This window comes from Rattus norvegicus, chromosome 15 (assembly GCF_036323735.1).
Source record: "Rattus norvegicus strain BN/NHsdMcwi chromosome 15, GRCr8, whole genome shotgun sequence".
NCBI lineage: Eukaryota > Metazoa > Chordata > Mammalia > Rodentia > Muridae > Rattus > Rattus norvegicus.
In genome coordinates this window covers 87,338,884-87,356,816 of record NC_086033.1, presented here as the reverse complement: position 1 = coordinate 87,356,816, position 17,933 = coordinate 87,338,884, and the positions used below count along the sequence as shown (strand labels likewise).

The window sequence follows — 17,933 nt, the reverse complement described above, 5'->3', positions numbered from 1 at the left end:
TTCCCATATGCACACAGACTGGAGTATGCTGTTGTCTAATGGTCAATTCACCAAAAGAGCATCTTCACTTTTAAGGACAGATTTCCCCGAGGAGAACAACTTGGATAGCATCCTACTGTCATTTATAAATAGGTTTGCCCATGCAGCACAGGGGAAGCAAGGACGGCCTCACGGACATGCAGCCTGCGACACTGCACAGTATCATTTTGTACTGAGTCCTCAGACTGGCGCTAAGTCTATCAAAGGGTAACTGTGTATTTATTTCCTCAACACCAACACTAGAATCAAGTGTCGGACACTTTCCTCTTTTAATGATATCTCCAAATAGTTTTGGTGTATTTTGTTTTAATTTGAGCAATGATTCTGTAGTATCCCCATGAAAACCACAGAGAGGAACAGCTAAGGCCAAGTAGAGTTGGCAGTAGGGGGCAGATGCTGACAAGACAGATGCCCCTGGGCTAATAGAGACCTTGTTATCAGTCAGATGACCTAGGGTGTGAGGATTCCTCTGCACTCCTCTGTTCCAGAATGTTCCTCAAGCCTTGCAGAAAGTCACATAGAGTCCCATTTAGGAATCCCTTCTTTATTTATTATCTGCATGGTGGCCAGTTCTGGGTCTGTGCATTAACAATGGTCCTGGCATTTCTCTACAGTGGGACCAAGGGCCTCTCCTCCCATTGATGCCCGACAAAGCCATCCTCTTCTGCTACATATGTGGATAGAGTCATGGATCATTCTGTGTGTGCTCTTTGGTTGGTGGTTTAGTCCCTGGGAGCTCTGGGGACTTTGTTTGGTTGATGTTGTTCTTCCTGTGGGGTTGCAAACCCCTTCAGGTCCTTTAGTCTTTTCTCTAGCTCCTCCAGTGGGGACCCTGTTCTCAGTTCAATGGTTGGCTTCAAGCATCCACCTCTGTATTTGTCAGCTCTGGCAGAGTCTCTCAGGAGACAGCTATAACAGGCATCTTGGCATCAGCAATAGTGATTGGGTTTGGTGGCTCTATATAGGATGGATCCTCAGGTGGGACGGTCTCTGGATGTCCTTTCTTTCAGTCTTTGCTCCACACTTTGTCTCTGTATTTTCCTCTGTGAGTATTTTTGTTCCCCCCTTCTAAGAAGGATTGAAGCATCCACACTTTGGTCATCCTTCTTCTTGAGCTTCATGTGGTCTGTGAATTGTATCTTGGGTATTCTAAGCTTTTGGGCTAATATCCACTTATCAGTGAGTGCATACCATGTGTGCTCTTTTGTGATTGGGTTACCTCACTCAGGATGATATTTTCTAGTTCCATCCATTTGCCTATGAATTTCATGAAGTCATTATTTTTGATAGCTGAGTAATATTCCATTGTGTAGATGTACCACATTTTCTGTATCCATTCTTCTGTTGAAAGCATATGGGTTCTTTCCAGCTTCTGGATATTATAAATAAGGCTGCTATGAACAGAGTGGAGCATGTGTCCTTGTTTATCTTTTCACTGACTTATCTTTGTGAGGCAGTTTCTCACTATGCAGCCCTGGCATGGTCCCTATTTCGCCCATCAAGGTCTTGATCTCACAGTGATCTGCTTGCCTTTCCTCTGGAGGGCTGGGACTAAAGGTGTGCACCAGCACCATGTCAAGGTCAAAACATGACTTTAACTTGCGCACACTTTCCCTCCTTATCCACGGCTTTTTATCAGATTCATGAAAAATACCAAGTGTAGCCATGCGTGCTGAACCACAGAACGACTGGAAGTTTAAGCTTCAGAGCTCGTTCCAGGTCAACACAGGTAATATAGTGAGACCCATTTCAGAGAAATAAAAATGAAAAAAATCAATTAAAAATAAATTGACACCAGGGTTTTATTTGATGAGTTCCAGATAATTGACTATCGTGATGCCCCTTGGGTATATCTACCTTTGCTTGATCACCTTTCACAGCCCCTGAACTTTGAACCCCCATTATTCCCAGTGATTTTTATGTGGTCTAGGCTCAGATTCTACGTTGCTGCTTCTGAGAACAGAGGCACGATAGTTGACCCAAGCAGAGGCTAGAGGCTATCATTTACCCTGGCTTCTACCATTGAATTTACCACATGGAGCTTTAAGTATCTTCCTTCCCTCTGATATCACTCACCATCATATTTTTAAGTGCCAGCCACTCTATCCTGCCTAACGACAAAGCAGGTGTCAAAATCCATATATTGAGCATATGCAAAAATGATGAGAATATGTTGATGTGAATGTTTGAAACACCGACCTACCCAGTGCTTACCGTGTGTGTGTGCACTAAGTGGAACCAAATGGCTTTCCTTAACTTTTCTCATTTTCTCATTATTCACTTATTAATCGATCCATATAAACCTATCAAAGGCACTGAATCTGTGCTCTGCACGTTGTTACAGTGAATTAATGACTCATCATTCTATACTAGGACATTGACAAAATGTTTACATTCACTTCTAAAATATATAAAACGCAATCTCATCAATCGGTTAACAGATCTGACTGAATAACTGGAAATATATTTTTAAATCTTTGTTAGGCTGCATGTTTCAATGTATTTTGAATCATCTCTTATTTTAAAACTACTTACAATAACCCAGTAGGCATTTTAGTCCTTGAATTTAACTCTCCATTCAAATTTATTTACATTTACTATACCAAACATGTTAATAAGAGGACTGTTTTAGAAAAAGTAAGGGAGGGGAGTTAATGCCCTGTCTTTAAGAATAAGTAAAATTTGAACTTTTTGAAAGAAAGCTCTAACAAGTCTTTGTCACCCACAAGTGATATTGGATAAATATTGTTCCTAGTCACTACCATTCATGGGCAGTCAATCATTTACATGTTATTAGAACCGTTCTTCAGTCATCATAGAAACAAACAAAACCAGTTAGGGTTCTGGTGTGTGCACACAGCCTTGCTGGACTGCTGGGATGCTGGGCTGCTGGGCTGCTAGTGTGGGCACAGCCTTGTCCAGCTGCTCCACCTCATCACCGAGGAACAGAGACTCTGCACTTGGCATTTTCTACTCCAGAACTTTTGCAAAGTTCACTTTTTGCTTCAGGTGACTATTTTACCCATTTTCTGCTTCAGGGGCTATAAAAAAAAAGCCAACCTATGTCCAATACATTTCTGTGGAGGAGGATTGCTAAACAGTAAAGTAACACACTTCAGACAAAAGACACATAAGGACTCCAACCAAAATCAGAATGCCAATTAATTGGTTAATAAGTTATTTATAACCAATTATCTTTATGTAGCTACCACATGAACCATAAAACTCCAGTGTTTGAGACATAAAATGGTATATATCCATATTCTAATAATAAATAGAGTGTATTATCCTAAGAAAATGGTGGCATTTATAGTAATAGTTTGCCCTTGGTTTCCAAATAACCTCTGTGATTGTGCTAACATGGATAACAAACTCTAAAGATCTAGAGAGAGTCTACTGTCTATGGACTACAGCTGCCTCTCTTTTCCCATGGCAACGAATAATGATTCAATACCCAATGTGTCAATAATCTTGCAGATTTACTTTCCACCTCTCCTTAATCTATTATTAACTAATATAAGCCAATGGGTCAATAAATAATGCCACCCATTTTGTTTGAAGAAATCCTTTGGAATATTATGTGGAAGACATGTTTGAAGTAACGATAAATGTTGGAGGTCTTCAAAATTCAAACCGGTGGTGAAGGACACCAAATTAAAAATTAAAATCAGTTACTCAAAATTCACACCAGTCGTGAAGAAGAAAATCAAATTTAAAGTGAAACTGAGGCAGAACCCTGGAAGAACACAGTCATCGGAATCGAGGTATTGACAGGAGACCATTTATCTTTTAAAAATTTGTAATGTCTTTAACAATTATAACCTCAGTTTGCTCCATCATTTGATTTAATTTATTATATGCCACAGGGAAGCCACCAAGAGGGGATTGTTCCCCACACCAGGGGAAGAGCGCCACCTGGCGAAGCTTTGTCAGAATCCTTTCTACATTGTATCAGAGCTCTCATTGAGTTGGGCTACCCACACTTGTATTGGAAGAGACTAGTCTGTCATCCATCCCGTGCAACCAACATAGTTAGAGGGGCTCCAGAGAGTGCATGCCGGTCTCACATAAGTAGGCAATGGCGAAATAAGTAACATGAATTGATTCGTTAGGTTTTACGGCACCATAGTATGATATGTATGTAGCTCACATTGTAACATGTTTCACATTTCCAGCCTCTCTGATTTGACTGTGTCATTTGAACACCTTTGCCATGTGACCTTTGTTGTTTCAGGTTTTTTTCCTTCATAAAGTAAAAGCCCCCTCCTTGAGAAGTCTGGGGTTTTAGATGTTTGGAACAAGCGGGTTTGCAGTTCTAAGGATTTAAAGTACAGGGAGTCTTGAAACAACGTTTCCTTGAGAAATCAATAGAAGATGTTGCAAAGTGAACTCGCATCACCTCCTCATCTGTTTTCTCTACTTGGAGTCTTATTCGGAAAATCAGCTGTTCCACAGCCTGAAGGAGATGCTCTGTCTCTTTCAAAAGAGTTGCAGATGAAGGGAGAGGTTAATTGGATATTAGTAGATACCTCGGAATGACATTTGACATCAATTTGGGCCTCCAAAGGCTATAGAGGGAGGGATACAGATGTCAGTTTCCTTCTGAGAGAGAGCGATGCTTGAGCTAGGAAATACGCCATGCTAGTGGTATTTTACATTGTGTAAGGCTTTCAAAATGAAATCATCCAGTGATGTTAAGTGTCACTTGAGCTGGAAATGGAGTGACTTTATATTAGTGTCATCCTTGCCAGGAAAACTTAAATAGCACAGAGAAACTTAAGTTTTAGCTTTAATTTACACTGTGTGAATTCTTTAAGAATTCTGATGCTGCGGATTTAATATGAAAATCAAATATTACCAGCCACCATGTGGACGCTCTACACAGAAACTCTTTACTGGGCTATTCTTCCCTGTCCTGTTCAACTGTTCAAGTCACAACTTCAGATAGACTTATTTTTTTTTCCTCTCTTAATTTTTTTTTTTTTGCGAGAAAGTCTAAAAATACAAAAATTTGGTGGCAGCATTCACAGGATGCTCCTTATAGTTACGCCAAATATCTTTGTTTAGGAAACTAATAAAATTGGTCATATAAAGAGGAAATGAGATTTTTTAATGCAAAATGAAGCTGACAGTGCTCTTCTATTACCAGGGTCTTATTAGGGAAAAATTCTCTGACATCTGTTTATCCCCTGCAGCCAACCTTGTATTCAGAATACAGTAATTGATTCACAGTATCCACTGGGGATCTAACTGCCTCACTTTTCCACACCGCACTACACAGGTATCTCGGCAGCTAATTCTGAATGTGCATCTACATCGTTATCTCCTGGTGAACTGTGACCCTAAACACTTTGGAGGCCCAGATGAAAGTACTTCCTCCACCCTCCAGTGCTAGGGGTGTAGCGGATTCTGCAGCATGGCAATTCACACAGGACATCCAATCAGAAGCAACCCCTTTGAAGCCCTTCTCAGCTGGGAGACCATGAATGATTCATAGCTTCTCCACACAGACTAAAGAGGGGAGAGCAAAGCTAGTGTGTATTATTCAGGACTGCATCCTCAATAAGTCTCCATGTTCAGCAAATTGCTACAATGTTTCTTTTTTCTTTTTTTTTCCCTTAGTCCTTACTTCCACACAACATATCTTTTGTGTACAAGTTTTAACAAAGAAAGGTTATCTGTTTAAGCAAACTTGTTGATTGGGTTGTCCCCCTGTCCCATACTGGATGTTAGTATGGTCACGGATTTAAGGCATCTGGAAGGGATTATATGTTCCAAGGAAGGTGCTAAGGCCCTACCTTCACAGCTAACTTATAGAGAGGTTTGGGTGCCAACATCACAGGTGTATTTTCTTTTTACATTATTGAAGTTAAAATATTAATTTCCCAGTGTGTCCTTGTGAACAAAGCTCATTTTGAAACATTAGATATAAATTGAATCAAATCTTGTAGCCCTTGGAAAAAAGTACTCTTTGTTAGGACTGCTGTGCTGTCTAGGAGGCCTGAGAAGACTTTTCTCACAGCAAGAGCACAGAGCAACCATAGTGATAACGATTACTAAGCACCTTCCCAGAAACCAGGATTCTGCAGACACAATAACTGGATATTACCCCCCGAAGAAACATCACTTCCAGAGGCTTCATTATTAAGCAAGCAGGATTTTCCCTGTGTCATCATTCACAGAGGTTTTAACTTCCAGAATGAAATATAAGCACCAGGAGAAAACCCTAGAAGCCCTACCTAAGAGGGGACAGTCACTCAACCTCCCAGATGAACTGTGCTAGAAATAGCAATTTCCTTTCGCTTGTCATTGGATCCATCCATCTGATGTGGGTGTTTAGGTCTGTAATCTCAGCATTTCCAAACATTTTCCAGTCATTCTAACTTTTAGAGTGTATTGAATTCTCATATATATAATCACACACACATGTACATATATATTGAATATATATATTTAATATATATTCAAAATAAAACAGGGTGAGAGTTTCTTAGCATTTAACCCCAAAATGATATCTGGAAGTACCATGATAATTTGAAATTCATGCAGAAAAGTTCTAAAACCAAACATCATGTGATATGAATAACAAGTGTGGTTAAAAGATGAAACGTCGTTTTGCAAGGCATCTAATCAGGTGTTTTCACACAGCATTGTTTTTTCAAAAACGTTCCCTAAAAAAATAAATACACACACAGGGTTCCATCCACTTTTGATCACCTTGAATTGTTTTCCTTTGGACCAGTTTCCCGAGTGAGCTACCTGATTTGCTGACTGCTGGAGCTGATTGACAGGTATGGTGACAAAATGCAAATGATATGCAAATGAACACATTAGACTGGCTCTTTGCAAGTGCAATTGCCACCATGGTACTTTATAACAATGGACCTCCCTCTACCTCCATGACTTAGAAGCGATTTCTACCAATTCTAAAGGTTCAGGCTTCATCATGCTATTTAAAAAGCATAATGCACCATGGTTACGAATCATGGGAACAATTTCAACATATAGATATCTGTATTCACAACTATATCTTCTATTGTTCTCATTTTTATCACTGTACCTCTAGCTGTATTTTGTTTTCATTGCTCATGATACTACCTAAAAATGTGGTCACAAATGTGGACCTGTTAGTATTAATATATGTCTGTATATTGGATATATTAATAGAATCTCTTCATTTTGACTATAATACTTCTTGATGCATTTGTCCTTTATATTTTCTATGACTTTGTGTAGTATGTTGGTTTTAAGTGTATCCGTGACTGCTTGAAGTGACTGCTTTATCATAGAAAGTTTAAAATTCTTTGTTCTTTTCTTTTATTGGGTATTTTGTTTATTTACACTTCAAATGTTATCCCCTTTCACAGTTTCCCCTCTGAAAAACTCCCATCCCATCCCCATCCCCTACCTCCCTGAGGGTGTTCCCCCCCCCACCCCCTCCCGCCTCCCTGCCCCTAGCATTGATAAATATTGTTATTTCCTTTGATTTGAGGTTTTTGTAGCTCTTCATATGCTGTATACATGGGATTGTGTCCTGGGTGACCTGAAGGTTTTATGGAGCTTTGAGTCCTATGCGATTATTACGGACAATGTTGATAGTATGATTTTGCCTCTTTAGTATTTGAATTTTTCACAGTATTGAAGCAAAGCACACAGTGTGAAAATAGGCACATTAGACATATGAATCATGAGGGGTGTGGTCTATAAATTGTACCTTACTGTCTATGGGATGCCAATTACATTTTCGAAACCCTTGAAGTGTCACATGGATCTGTCCTGCATGCAGATCCACGTCTTGTGATATGGGGGATGATTATAAGTTGCTTCAGATATCAAGCTTTCATTCAGAAGAATACAATCAGTTTCATACACGTGAGCTCAGAGTTGAGTACCTACATCCATGAACAACTTTACATAGTGCTTTCCCAATTTCTCTCTCTACGTAACCTTCTCAATAATGCTCAGTTCCTGGGACTCAACAGTTTAGTCTTGTATCACCTACATGTAACCACATGGTTTAGCATGTCTATATATGATAGAACAGGCAGAGAAGGAAAGAATGAGACAGGTTCATTCTTTCTTCCCCTTACTCAATAAGCCCATTGAATTTCGAGAAAAATTCTTTCTTCAGAGTAATGCTCCTGTAGGCTCCTGATTCCAGCCCCTGACACTCAGGCAAAGGGTCTTAAGGGTCTAGAGATAGCTAACTATAGAAAAGAAAGCAATGGTGGGATAAGGGAGTCTCACTTCCTTTTGTCTTGAATACTGTTTTCTTATTTCCAGGGTATAACTGAGGGCAAACAAGGAGGGCAAACTCCTTCCTGCACTGTCTGACTCTCTTCCACAGAGGTTGAGAAATACAGGAAGAAAGAAGGAGGGTAGACTCATGCTGGCGTCACAGTACTTTAAACCTACCCTCTTTCTACAAACCACCTACACAGTCTCAAAATCTTTAATAAGCTTCCTCGTGCATCCTGTTTGGGTTTGGTATCTTGATCAGAAGTGACTGGATCAGGTATGTTAACTCAACTTACCTGTAACTAGAACTCTATTCCTTTATTTGTTCATTTCTAAGATACTCTTGTTGTGTAGCTCCTGCTGAGTTTGAACTTGTAGTGTTCTGCTTCTTCCTCTCCATTGCTGGATTAAAGTAGACCACACACTATACTAAGCTTTTATAATTATTATAAACTAAAGGAAATCTCTAATATCAGTTCTGAGGAAATAAATTAGATTTCTTATCTAGAATGAGAAATTAGGATAACTGGTCATTCAAGTTGCACTTTATAAACAATTCCACCTTTGATGCCACCCATGAAAATGGAACAAAGTCAAGGAAAATGTAGGAAAATGACTGTGAGAAGTGGTATACTCTGCATGAAACTAAAGTGGTGCAAAGACTGGCGTCTAGAAAGTTAAATCAGCCTCTTGTCCAGCAGAACAAATTAAGAGAAACAGTTCTTGATTGGCCTCAGCTTTGAATGAAGGAATAAATTAAAGATGACCTCAGTCCATTACTACATTGTCGTAAGAGCAAAACCAACAGACAAGTTCTTGCTCTAAGTATAGAGGTCACTCAAGCACTGCTTCTGTTAGGCAAGTTCTAAGAGGTAGAGAGTAGAGAGAGCAATGTTTTGCCAAAGAGAAAGCGCTAATCTAAACCTTTCTACAAATCTGGCTATTGGTCCAGCCGGAGTGTCCGGAGCACGTGGCTACTTGCCCTAAAGGAGGTTATTCTCTCCCACTTCTGTATGTTCCTGAAGATGATGAAGAGTTTTGCAACTCTGGATATTTGGATATGTGTTATTTCTTTAGGAGAGGGAATGATACAATTTAGAGCTGGATAACAAAAAAATGAGGGATGGCATGGGAGGCGGGTTCTGGAGTGAGCCTGTGAGCTTTGACTTAAGAGGATGAGAGGAGGAGATTTACCCTGGAAGTTATGAATCTTCTTGAGCGTTGTATGTTTGTTATACAGATATCTGAAATCATTATTATCAACAAAATGTGCTGAATCATGAAGTGGACGTGGAGTTAATACTACAAAATGAACAATTTTCCAAACAAGAAAACTGTTCATTTTAGATTGAACTAATAAAATCATTTCAGATTCTTCACTAGTGTTTAATTGCTGGAAGTATGTGGCGTTAACTTATTAATGACTGTATGTTAGGAGTTGATGCTATTTTTCTTAGTTTTCTTCATTAGTAATCACAAAATAAACAGTTACAATGAACAAGATTATATTATGGGGGGAGGATAGAAAGATTAATGTCCAAACTTGCCCAAAGGTATTTATAAGCCAGTTACGTAGATAAGACATAACAAATACAAGCAAATACAATGTGGACAAAAGAGACCATTAGGGGTAGGTTGAGGCTACCGCAGAATAATGCAGTGGCGATGCCATTATAAACAAAGGAAGGAAAATGTAAGCACGCACTCTTGTTTAGAGTAGACATAATACAGGAAGGTGGAAGGTGACAAAGAACACTGGACATTGTGTGGAATTAGGAGATGAATTCTCAGATACAGTAAAGGGCTGGGAGTTTGTGGAATAGCCAGCAACGCATTAAGTTGAACTTACGTTTGCCATGTAGACAGACACTGTGAGAGGCTCTAAAGTAAAATCGTGTATTAAACATTAAGGCTTTTAAAGTTTCAGTTGAGTGTGACAGGACTCTGAAAATCAATGTTTGAAGAAAAATTGTATGGTAAGTGTGGCACATTAGAGATCGGGACATGTAGCCACGTTATACTACAGATGGATAGATACATAGATAAGTGTATGAAACAAAAATATACATGGAGTGCTTAAGTGAGCATGTGTCAGTCTATACAGTTCTGCATGAATTTCATCGAGCCCACCAAGGGAATGATAGTAGACTTGAAGGTTGACTCGAGCAATGAAGTTGAAACCCAGCCTAATTATCACTACTTCTTGATGAAGGATCCAGGGTGGAGAAGGGATGGGAAGTGGTTGGAATTGTGGGTGAGAGGAAGGAAGATCTTTAGAAATTCTTGTAATGAAGAAAGTCTGTAAGATTAACAATGGGTTTGGATGACATATCAAGGGACACATGATCTCCTGAACAGTGCCAGATCCTTCATTTATGCTCATTGCATAGAACAATGTAACTACAATGCCTGCATGCATGCATATATGAATACATGAGTATATTTTGTACGTTAATGAAACACTGTGTAAAGGAATTTTAATCCATCAGCATGGCTGCTTTGGCAGAGGATCACACCCAAAGACCTTCTAGGTTTGTTTGACCCAGTCGGAATGATACACTTTCAATGGCTCCTGCTAGAATAAAGACATGCCCTTAGAAAGTACACATCTTTCATCCCAAAGAAGAAAAATATAGTTCATAGGAGGAAGTAGCCATGTTTGAAAGTGACATCTAATTGAGGGGTAGACAAAGTGGCAAATCAGAGAAAGATTTGACAGAATTACTCAGAGTTAGAATATACTCAACTCTCACAAGAACAGCACAGGAAATGCTACTCAAAAGCAGAGATAGACAGAGACGGTAGTGGTAGCGGCGGCGGTGGTGGTGGTAGTGTATGTCTGTGTGGCAGTTTTACAGGGATAGTGGTGCAGAGACAGGTTTCAGAGAGAATGAGCTAGATATAGGTGAAGAGAAAATGAGTCAGAGAATGGGCCAGAAGATTAGAACCTACTGCCAAAGTTAATGTGAGGTCAAGAGGAGCACAAATCAGACAAAGGCAGAGAGAAACTGGATTAAATGAGTAATCTTTTTTGGCATTTTTATTAGATATTTTATGTATTTACATTTCAAATGTTATCCCCTCCCCAGTCCCCCCTCTCCTCCCCTTCCCCCTACTTCTATGCGGACGCTCCAACTCCCACCCACCCTTTCCCACCTCAATGCCCTGGCATTCCCTTACACTGGGGAAAGAAGCCTTCACAGGACCAAGGACTTCTCCTCCCACTGATGCCAGACAATGTCCATCCTCTTCTATACATGTGGCTACAGCCATGGGTCCCTCCATGTGTGCTCTTTGGTTGACAGTTTAGTCCCTGGGAGCTCTGGGTGGTCTGGTTGGTTGATATTGTTGTTCTTTCTGTGAGGTTGCAAACCCCTTCAGCCAGAGCCTTACTGATACAGATGAGGATGCTTGCAGCTAACCATCGGACTAAACGCGGGGACGCCAATGGAGGAGTTAGAGAAAGGACTGAAGGAGTAATCTTTGAGGATTCGATTGTCTGGACGCTCTAAGCTTCTGGGACTAGTCCTAGGAATAGTCAGAACAAAGAAAAATGCTCTTAACTCAGCCCGAGCTGTGTATCTACCTAGCTTGGGTACATCTCTCATCTCATCCCTTTATCAGAGGGAATAAAAGAGAGATTTACAACACTGGAAATATTATAAGAATCATTGATAACTGCAATGAAAAATAGAGTAATAATTGCCACTGCAATTATTTAATTAAGTTGCATTAAGCATGCAGTTTGGAGTGCATGCTCAGGTAACATGCATCCAGTTATACCTGCACACAGATACAACTGATTCTTTTTTAAGTATACACTAGTGTAACATTTTTAAAGATATTTTCATACAAATTAAAGAACAACCATTCCAATGAGTATGTTACATGTTTTCTAGATATATTATAATTTTTTGGTTTTTTATACTGAAGAGGTAAGTTTCCGATGGCAAACTTAAAAGCGAATGTTATTCTAATTGGTGGAAAAAGAAGTGTGAGCAGTATAGCACTTTCCTCTTTTGCAATGAGACTTTATTTCTGTTCTGGTGCGAACTGAAAAGAACCGAAGAACCGGAGACTGCATGTGCATCAGCATGTGACATCATTTCTTTCACCACAGGACTATGCTAGAGCACATGTTTATGGGCTGAGGCAAAGCAAGAATGGAACCCTGTAGGAATATCCAGGTACCACGAGGCAATATCCCACTGATACACCAGACTTTTTGTTATGATACAAGCCACATGATGGGAGAAAATAACCTGAATACGAAACGCATACTCAACTCATAGGCTTACTGCAAATCTCTTAGATTCGCATAGCCTCAAATACTTTTTCATGGATTTAAAATACATTACAGTGTCAATGTTTTGACTTGTGCCAATATTAAAAATACTACCATTTTTTATATTACAAATCAATCAAAGAATAGACAATATAGACATCAATACAATAGTGGGATTGACTTTGTAAATTTACAAAGATATTTTTGTGACATAGACTATTATAAACACTGAAATATCAACTTCGTACCTTTGGACAGTTTTATTGAAGATTTATTTGTATGCTGGTTTCTCTAATTTTTTTCTGAGATATTTTGTCAAGACCATGTACTCTACCTAAGATGTAGTGAATTAGATACCTTGGGAACCATTCCAGGAATCTATATTATAACTTGAGTATAATGTTCACTCAAGTTTGAGAATTTGTATATTAAAAAAAATCCAGAGAGAAATCAATGATTTACCCTCTGTTTGAGTTGATTAGGAAATAGTTTTATTGCTGTACTATTTATTTCATTATATGATACATTTTTAGAGTTATATCAGTTTTCAATATTAAAATTTTAAGGTGTTTATAGTCATTGACAATTTAGTCATGTTTACACGACAAAAGATCAGACAACCGAGTATCTTAATTGACATTTGAAAAATACGTTAAATATGGATACAATGTATGAAGCCACACTCATTGCATCCACACAAGTTTCAGAATTGGAAAGAAATGTCTTGATGAGGTAAAGAACAGGAAGGAGAGATGGGCTAGTTCCCACAGGGAAGCTGGTACTTAAGACCCCAACCAGACGGCCTCTCAGAATGATGATTTTGATCGATCCAAGCTAATCATCAGGGTCCTGACCTTGACTCAGTTCTTATATTTCATTTTTTTAAATGAAACCCACTATGCATTCATTTAGCCAGAGGCCTCTGCCCAGTTCATCAGCTGGAGTCAGAATGACAATAAAACCCTCATCAGAAGATGTGCAGGAGCCAGAGTCTGCATTCAGAGAATTTGTAGCTACTTCAGAATTTTACTTTCGTGTCAACACTGCCTGGTCTCTAGAAATTTTGAAGATTTAAACCAAAGCACTGATAACAAGGGACCGGCTCACGCTTTATCTATCCACATTTAAATTCCAAAAAGAACGTTCTACCCCATTTTCACATGGAATAACAACAGTGTCCTTTTTATACCAAAATGGTATGAGGTGCTTCAAAATTAAGAACCAATGGATAGAGACGTTCGAGCAACCTCTGACTAATTCTGCTCACTGCTCCTTACAGATTATAATAAAACATTTGTAAGTGATATTACATATATTTGTTATTAGAATCGCTGGGAAATGAGCAATTCTCTACCGTTTTAGGAGGCAGATTCAGAAATTGGAATTTTGCTCCTAATCATAGGCCATTCGCTGTTGGGTAATGGATAGCGGCTAATTAAACTTGCGATGACCTTGTTGTTCGAGTTGCAAATACTATAGTGTCTTGAGTCATTTAGTGAGTTGTCAGTGATGGATGGAGGTGCTTCTCAATAATTAGGTGGTAAACAATGTTAACTGAGCAGTAATTCACAGCAGCACCGCGAAGGTGTTCGGTGGTGGCAAAGTGAATGGCTCGTCACCGCAAAATGATACTAAGCTCCTGGGATAAGTCATACGTTCGGTGGCACGAAAGATATTACAAGGTTAACATATTTCAACTCAGCCAAAGAATATATTCCTCTGTCAAATTTGTCCTATGAACCAAGCAGACTACCTCTTGTAAGCTGTTCAGTTTTACGGCACAAATTGGCACATTTTTCAAAGTGCCACGGTCACGGTTGGCCTCAGTACATCAGGAGGACGCAGAGAGGATACTTCCGGTACTGTAGATATGCATTCGGAAAATCGCTAAGGGAATTTGTTGATGAAAGCAAGTGTTTCCTTTTGGGTTCGTTTGGTTTTTGTTCATTTGTTTGCTTTACTTTTCTCGGTTATTTCCCCATGAATAATTACATATCCTATCGGGTTTATTATAAATACGACTTCTTAATAATATCTTTTTCTTATTTCTTCTAAAGTCTTATCAAACCGGTGTTTGCTGCCTTTTATAAATTAAGGCCGTGTAAGCAGAGGAGTTTGACCCCATAGGAGGACCAGCAGTCTCAACAAATCTGGACCCCCGAGATCTCCCAGACACTGAGCCACCAACCAGGCAGCATACACCGGCTGGTATGAGGCTCCAACACATACACAGCAGAGGACTGCCTAGTCTGGGCTCAGTGACAGAAGATGCACCTAACCCTGGAGAGACTTGAGGCCTCAGGGAGTGGGGATAGGGGCATGGGACAGCCTCTTGGAGACGGGGGAGGGGTTAGGTGGGGTGGGGATGTAGGAGGTAAGGGATGAGGAACAGTCAGAGGGCAAACCAGGAGGGGTGATAAAGAATAGACTGTAGTTCAATGATGACTACAATCTGCGGGTGTTGTATGGGTCATGCATGGGTGATGAGTACAACTTTTCGAGTCTGAGGTCCACATCAAAGAAAAAGAAAAAAAAATGGACTGTAAAAAAAAAAAGGAAATATATATATATATATATATAAAGAAAAAAATGGACTGTAAAAAAAGGAAATATAAAACCATGCACACATACCTACACACACACATAAACACACACACACACACACACACACACACACACACACACATGCTCAAAATAAACCCATAAAAACTCAAAACTGGAAACCATAACCATATAAGGAAAAGGCCAATAATTTAAAAAATGCCCAAACAAAGCAATATGAGACAAATCTACAAAAAAAAATTATTTCATGGATATGGGTGTTTTGCCTGCATGTTGGTCTGTGCGTCATGTGCATGCAGTGGCAGCAGAGGACAGAAGTGGGCACTGGACTCCCCTGACTAGAGCTACTGGTTTTTTGGTTTGTTTTTTTTTTTTTTTTTGGTTCTTTTTTTCGGAGCTGGGGACCGAACCCAGGGCCTTGCGCTTCCTAGGTAAGCGCTCTACCACTGAGCTAAGTCCCCAGCCCGCTACTGGTTGTTTTAAACCACCATAGCATAGCGCTTGGAACTAAGAACCTGGATCCTCCGGTAGAGCAACCAGCGCTTTTAACCACTGAGCCATCTCTCTCTAGCTCCAAGGTACAGAATGTTTAAAACCGTGACAAAGGGAGAGGTGCTGGGAAACCAACCTAAGCCTTCAGATTCCAAGCTGAAAGTGCACTGAGTCCACGAGATGGATTTTACACTGTGGCCCAAATAAAATCATCCACACATCCTATAGCTGATTCTGAACTTTGGTTTTCATAAAGTGTTGAACTATGGAGAAATTCAAGCCATGAACTAGAAACAAAGGGCATTGGGATGTTCACGAATGTCTTCACAAGGAGAAAAGGGCAGTGCAATGACCTTTTGCTGGCTTACCGCATGTAGAATGTTGGAAGGAGAATGCATATTTTTGTGGAGGGGAGGAAATTTAAAGTGTTATCTTTCTCACTGCAGAAGTACTTCTTGAGTGAAAACAATGTTTGTTACCAAAGTGAACTTGGAAGGAACCAAAGAAATATCTTATTAAAGGAACAGTACATTCAGAATTAGTCTTTTCCCCACTTAAAGTATTATTTTTAACTAGCAATAAATCCATATAACATATTGCATTCTATTATTTTGCTTTAAGATATAGTTCTCAAAACTCCTCTCCTCCATCGTCCCCCAAACTAGCTGCCTTCTGGTTCTGGTCCTTCTGTCCAACATTGCCTCCTGAGTCTCCTTGCTGATTTACCTGGGGATACACTCTGTCCTTCTAGTGGCCAGCCTCGTACACAGTGTCTGGTTCTCACTTCATACTCAACTAATATTGGCCATCTAAAATTTCAAACCCTTCCCTCCATGCCAAAATGGATATATATTCCTATATATAGACCCCTGTATCCAAGATCTGAATTTCTGGACACCAACTTTCCTTCCCTGAAGCAACAAAAGGAGTGCCCCTTGTATTATCGCTTCTGATTGGACCTGGTACCCAGGCACCTTGTATTATCGCTTCTGATTGGACCTGGTACCCAGGCACCTTGCTTTTAGAGGTTCACACATGAGCATCTATTCACAGAAAAGACCATTAAGTTGATTGGGGGGAGGGGAGCTTAATAATCACAATGAAACTAAACATTGAAATAGATTTATAGAAATGCTAATCTTCTGTTAGCCCGGATGGATATAAATGTCGAAGCTGCATCTCTTGGTTGGATCCGGCTGAAGACTTGGGATCCTAGAGGTGCCGGGTGGATTATTTCTTGGTGCCCTCTCTGCTTTCAGACTCTGATTTTAAAGTGTAAATGCGCTTCTCTCCTTGCTTTTGATAAAAACCTACTTACTACGTGTAAAGTTGATTGAAGTGAAAAAAGTGAGATGATTTGTTTTATGTTAAGTCCTTTAGGAAATAATCATAAGTATCTTAAGATTAGATGTAGTTAAAGTTACTGGGGGTACTGGGCTTTGAACCTAAGAAAGAAGTTTAAAAGTCCAGCCAATAGGAACTACACCGTTTCCAAAAAATTCTTCAGATCCCTGCTAGGAGCAATTTAACGTATTTAATAGGATCAATAGTCTCCCCCACCTCCTTTTGGGTAAATTTAAAGGAAATGAAGTTTTTAAAATGTTAAAAGTAAAGTGAATAAATAAATTAATGAATGAAAAAAAGTTAAAAGTGACTAAAAGTGAATATTCTCTTTACACTGAGACTGCAGTGGTCAATATTTAGAGCTGACGTCAGCTATGTTTTAAGGATTTCTAGAGGGAAGAAACTCAAATTGCAGGAATTGCTAACTTACTTGATAGGGCCCTACGGAATACAGCTCTCGGGGATAAAGGGACAGATGAATGAAGAAAATGAAAACGAACCACCTTCGAGAGCCAACCTCCAGGGATGGTACATAGTAGCACACAGCCCACCGCATCAGCCCCAAAACTCTGAATACCCAAGATGCAATTCACAGTCCACATGAAGCTCAAGAAGAAGAAAGTCCCAAGTATGGATACTGCAGTCCTTCTTAGAAGGGAGAACAAAATACTCACAGGAGGAAATACAGAGACAAAGTGTGGAGCAGAGACTGAAGGAAAGGCCATCCAGAGACTGCCACACATGAGTTTCCATCCCATATGCAGTCACCAAGCCCAGTCACTATTGCAGATGCCAAGAAGTGCATGCTGACAGGAGCCTGATATGGCTGTCTCCTAAAGAGGCTTAGCCAGAGCCCTACTGATACAGAGACGGATGCTCACAGCCAACCACTAAACTGAGAATGGGGTCCTCAGTGGAGGAATAAAGGACTGGGTAGATGCAACCCCATAGGAGGAACAACAATATCAACCAA

General features: G+C 39.8%; 1 non-coding gene across 1 annotated transcript; it reads left to right on the top strand.

Moving 5' to 3' along the window:
- The first annotated feature begins 14,993 nt into the window (after window positions 1-14,993).
- Window positions 14,994-15,076, top strand: LOC120097213 (small nucleolar RNA SNORD113/SNORD114 family). Its single transcript, XR_005494446.1, has one exon. It is a non-coding gene; the product is annotated as a small nucleolar RNA SNORD113/SNORD114 family (small nucleolar RNA).
- The last annotated feature ends 2,857 nt before the right edge of the window (window positions 15,077-17,933 follow it).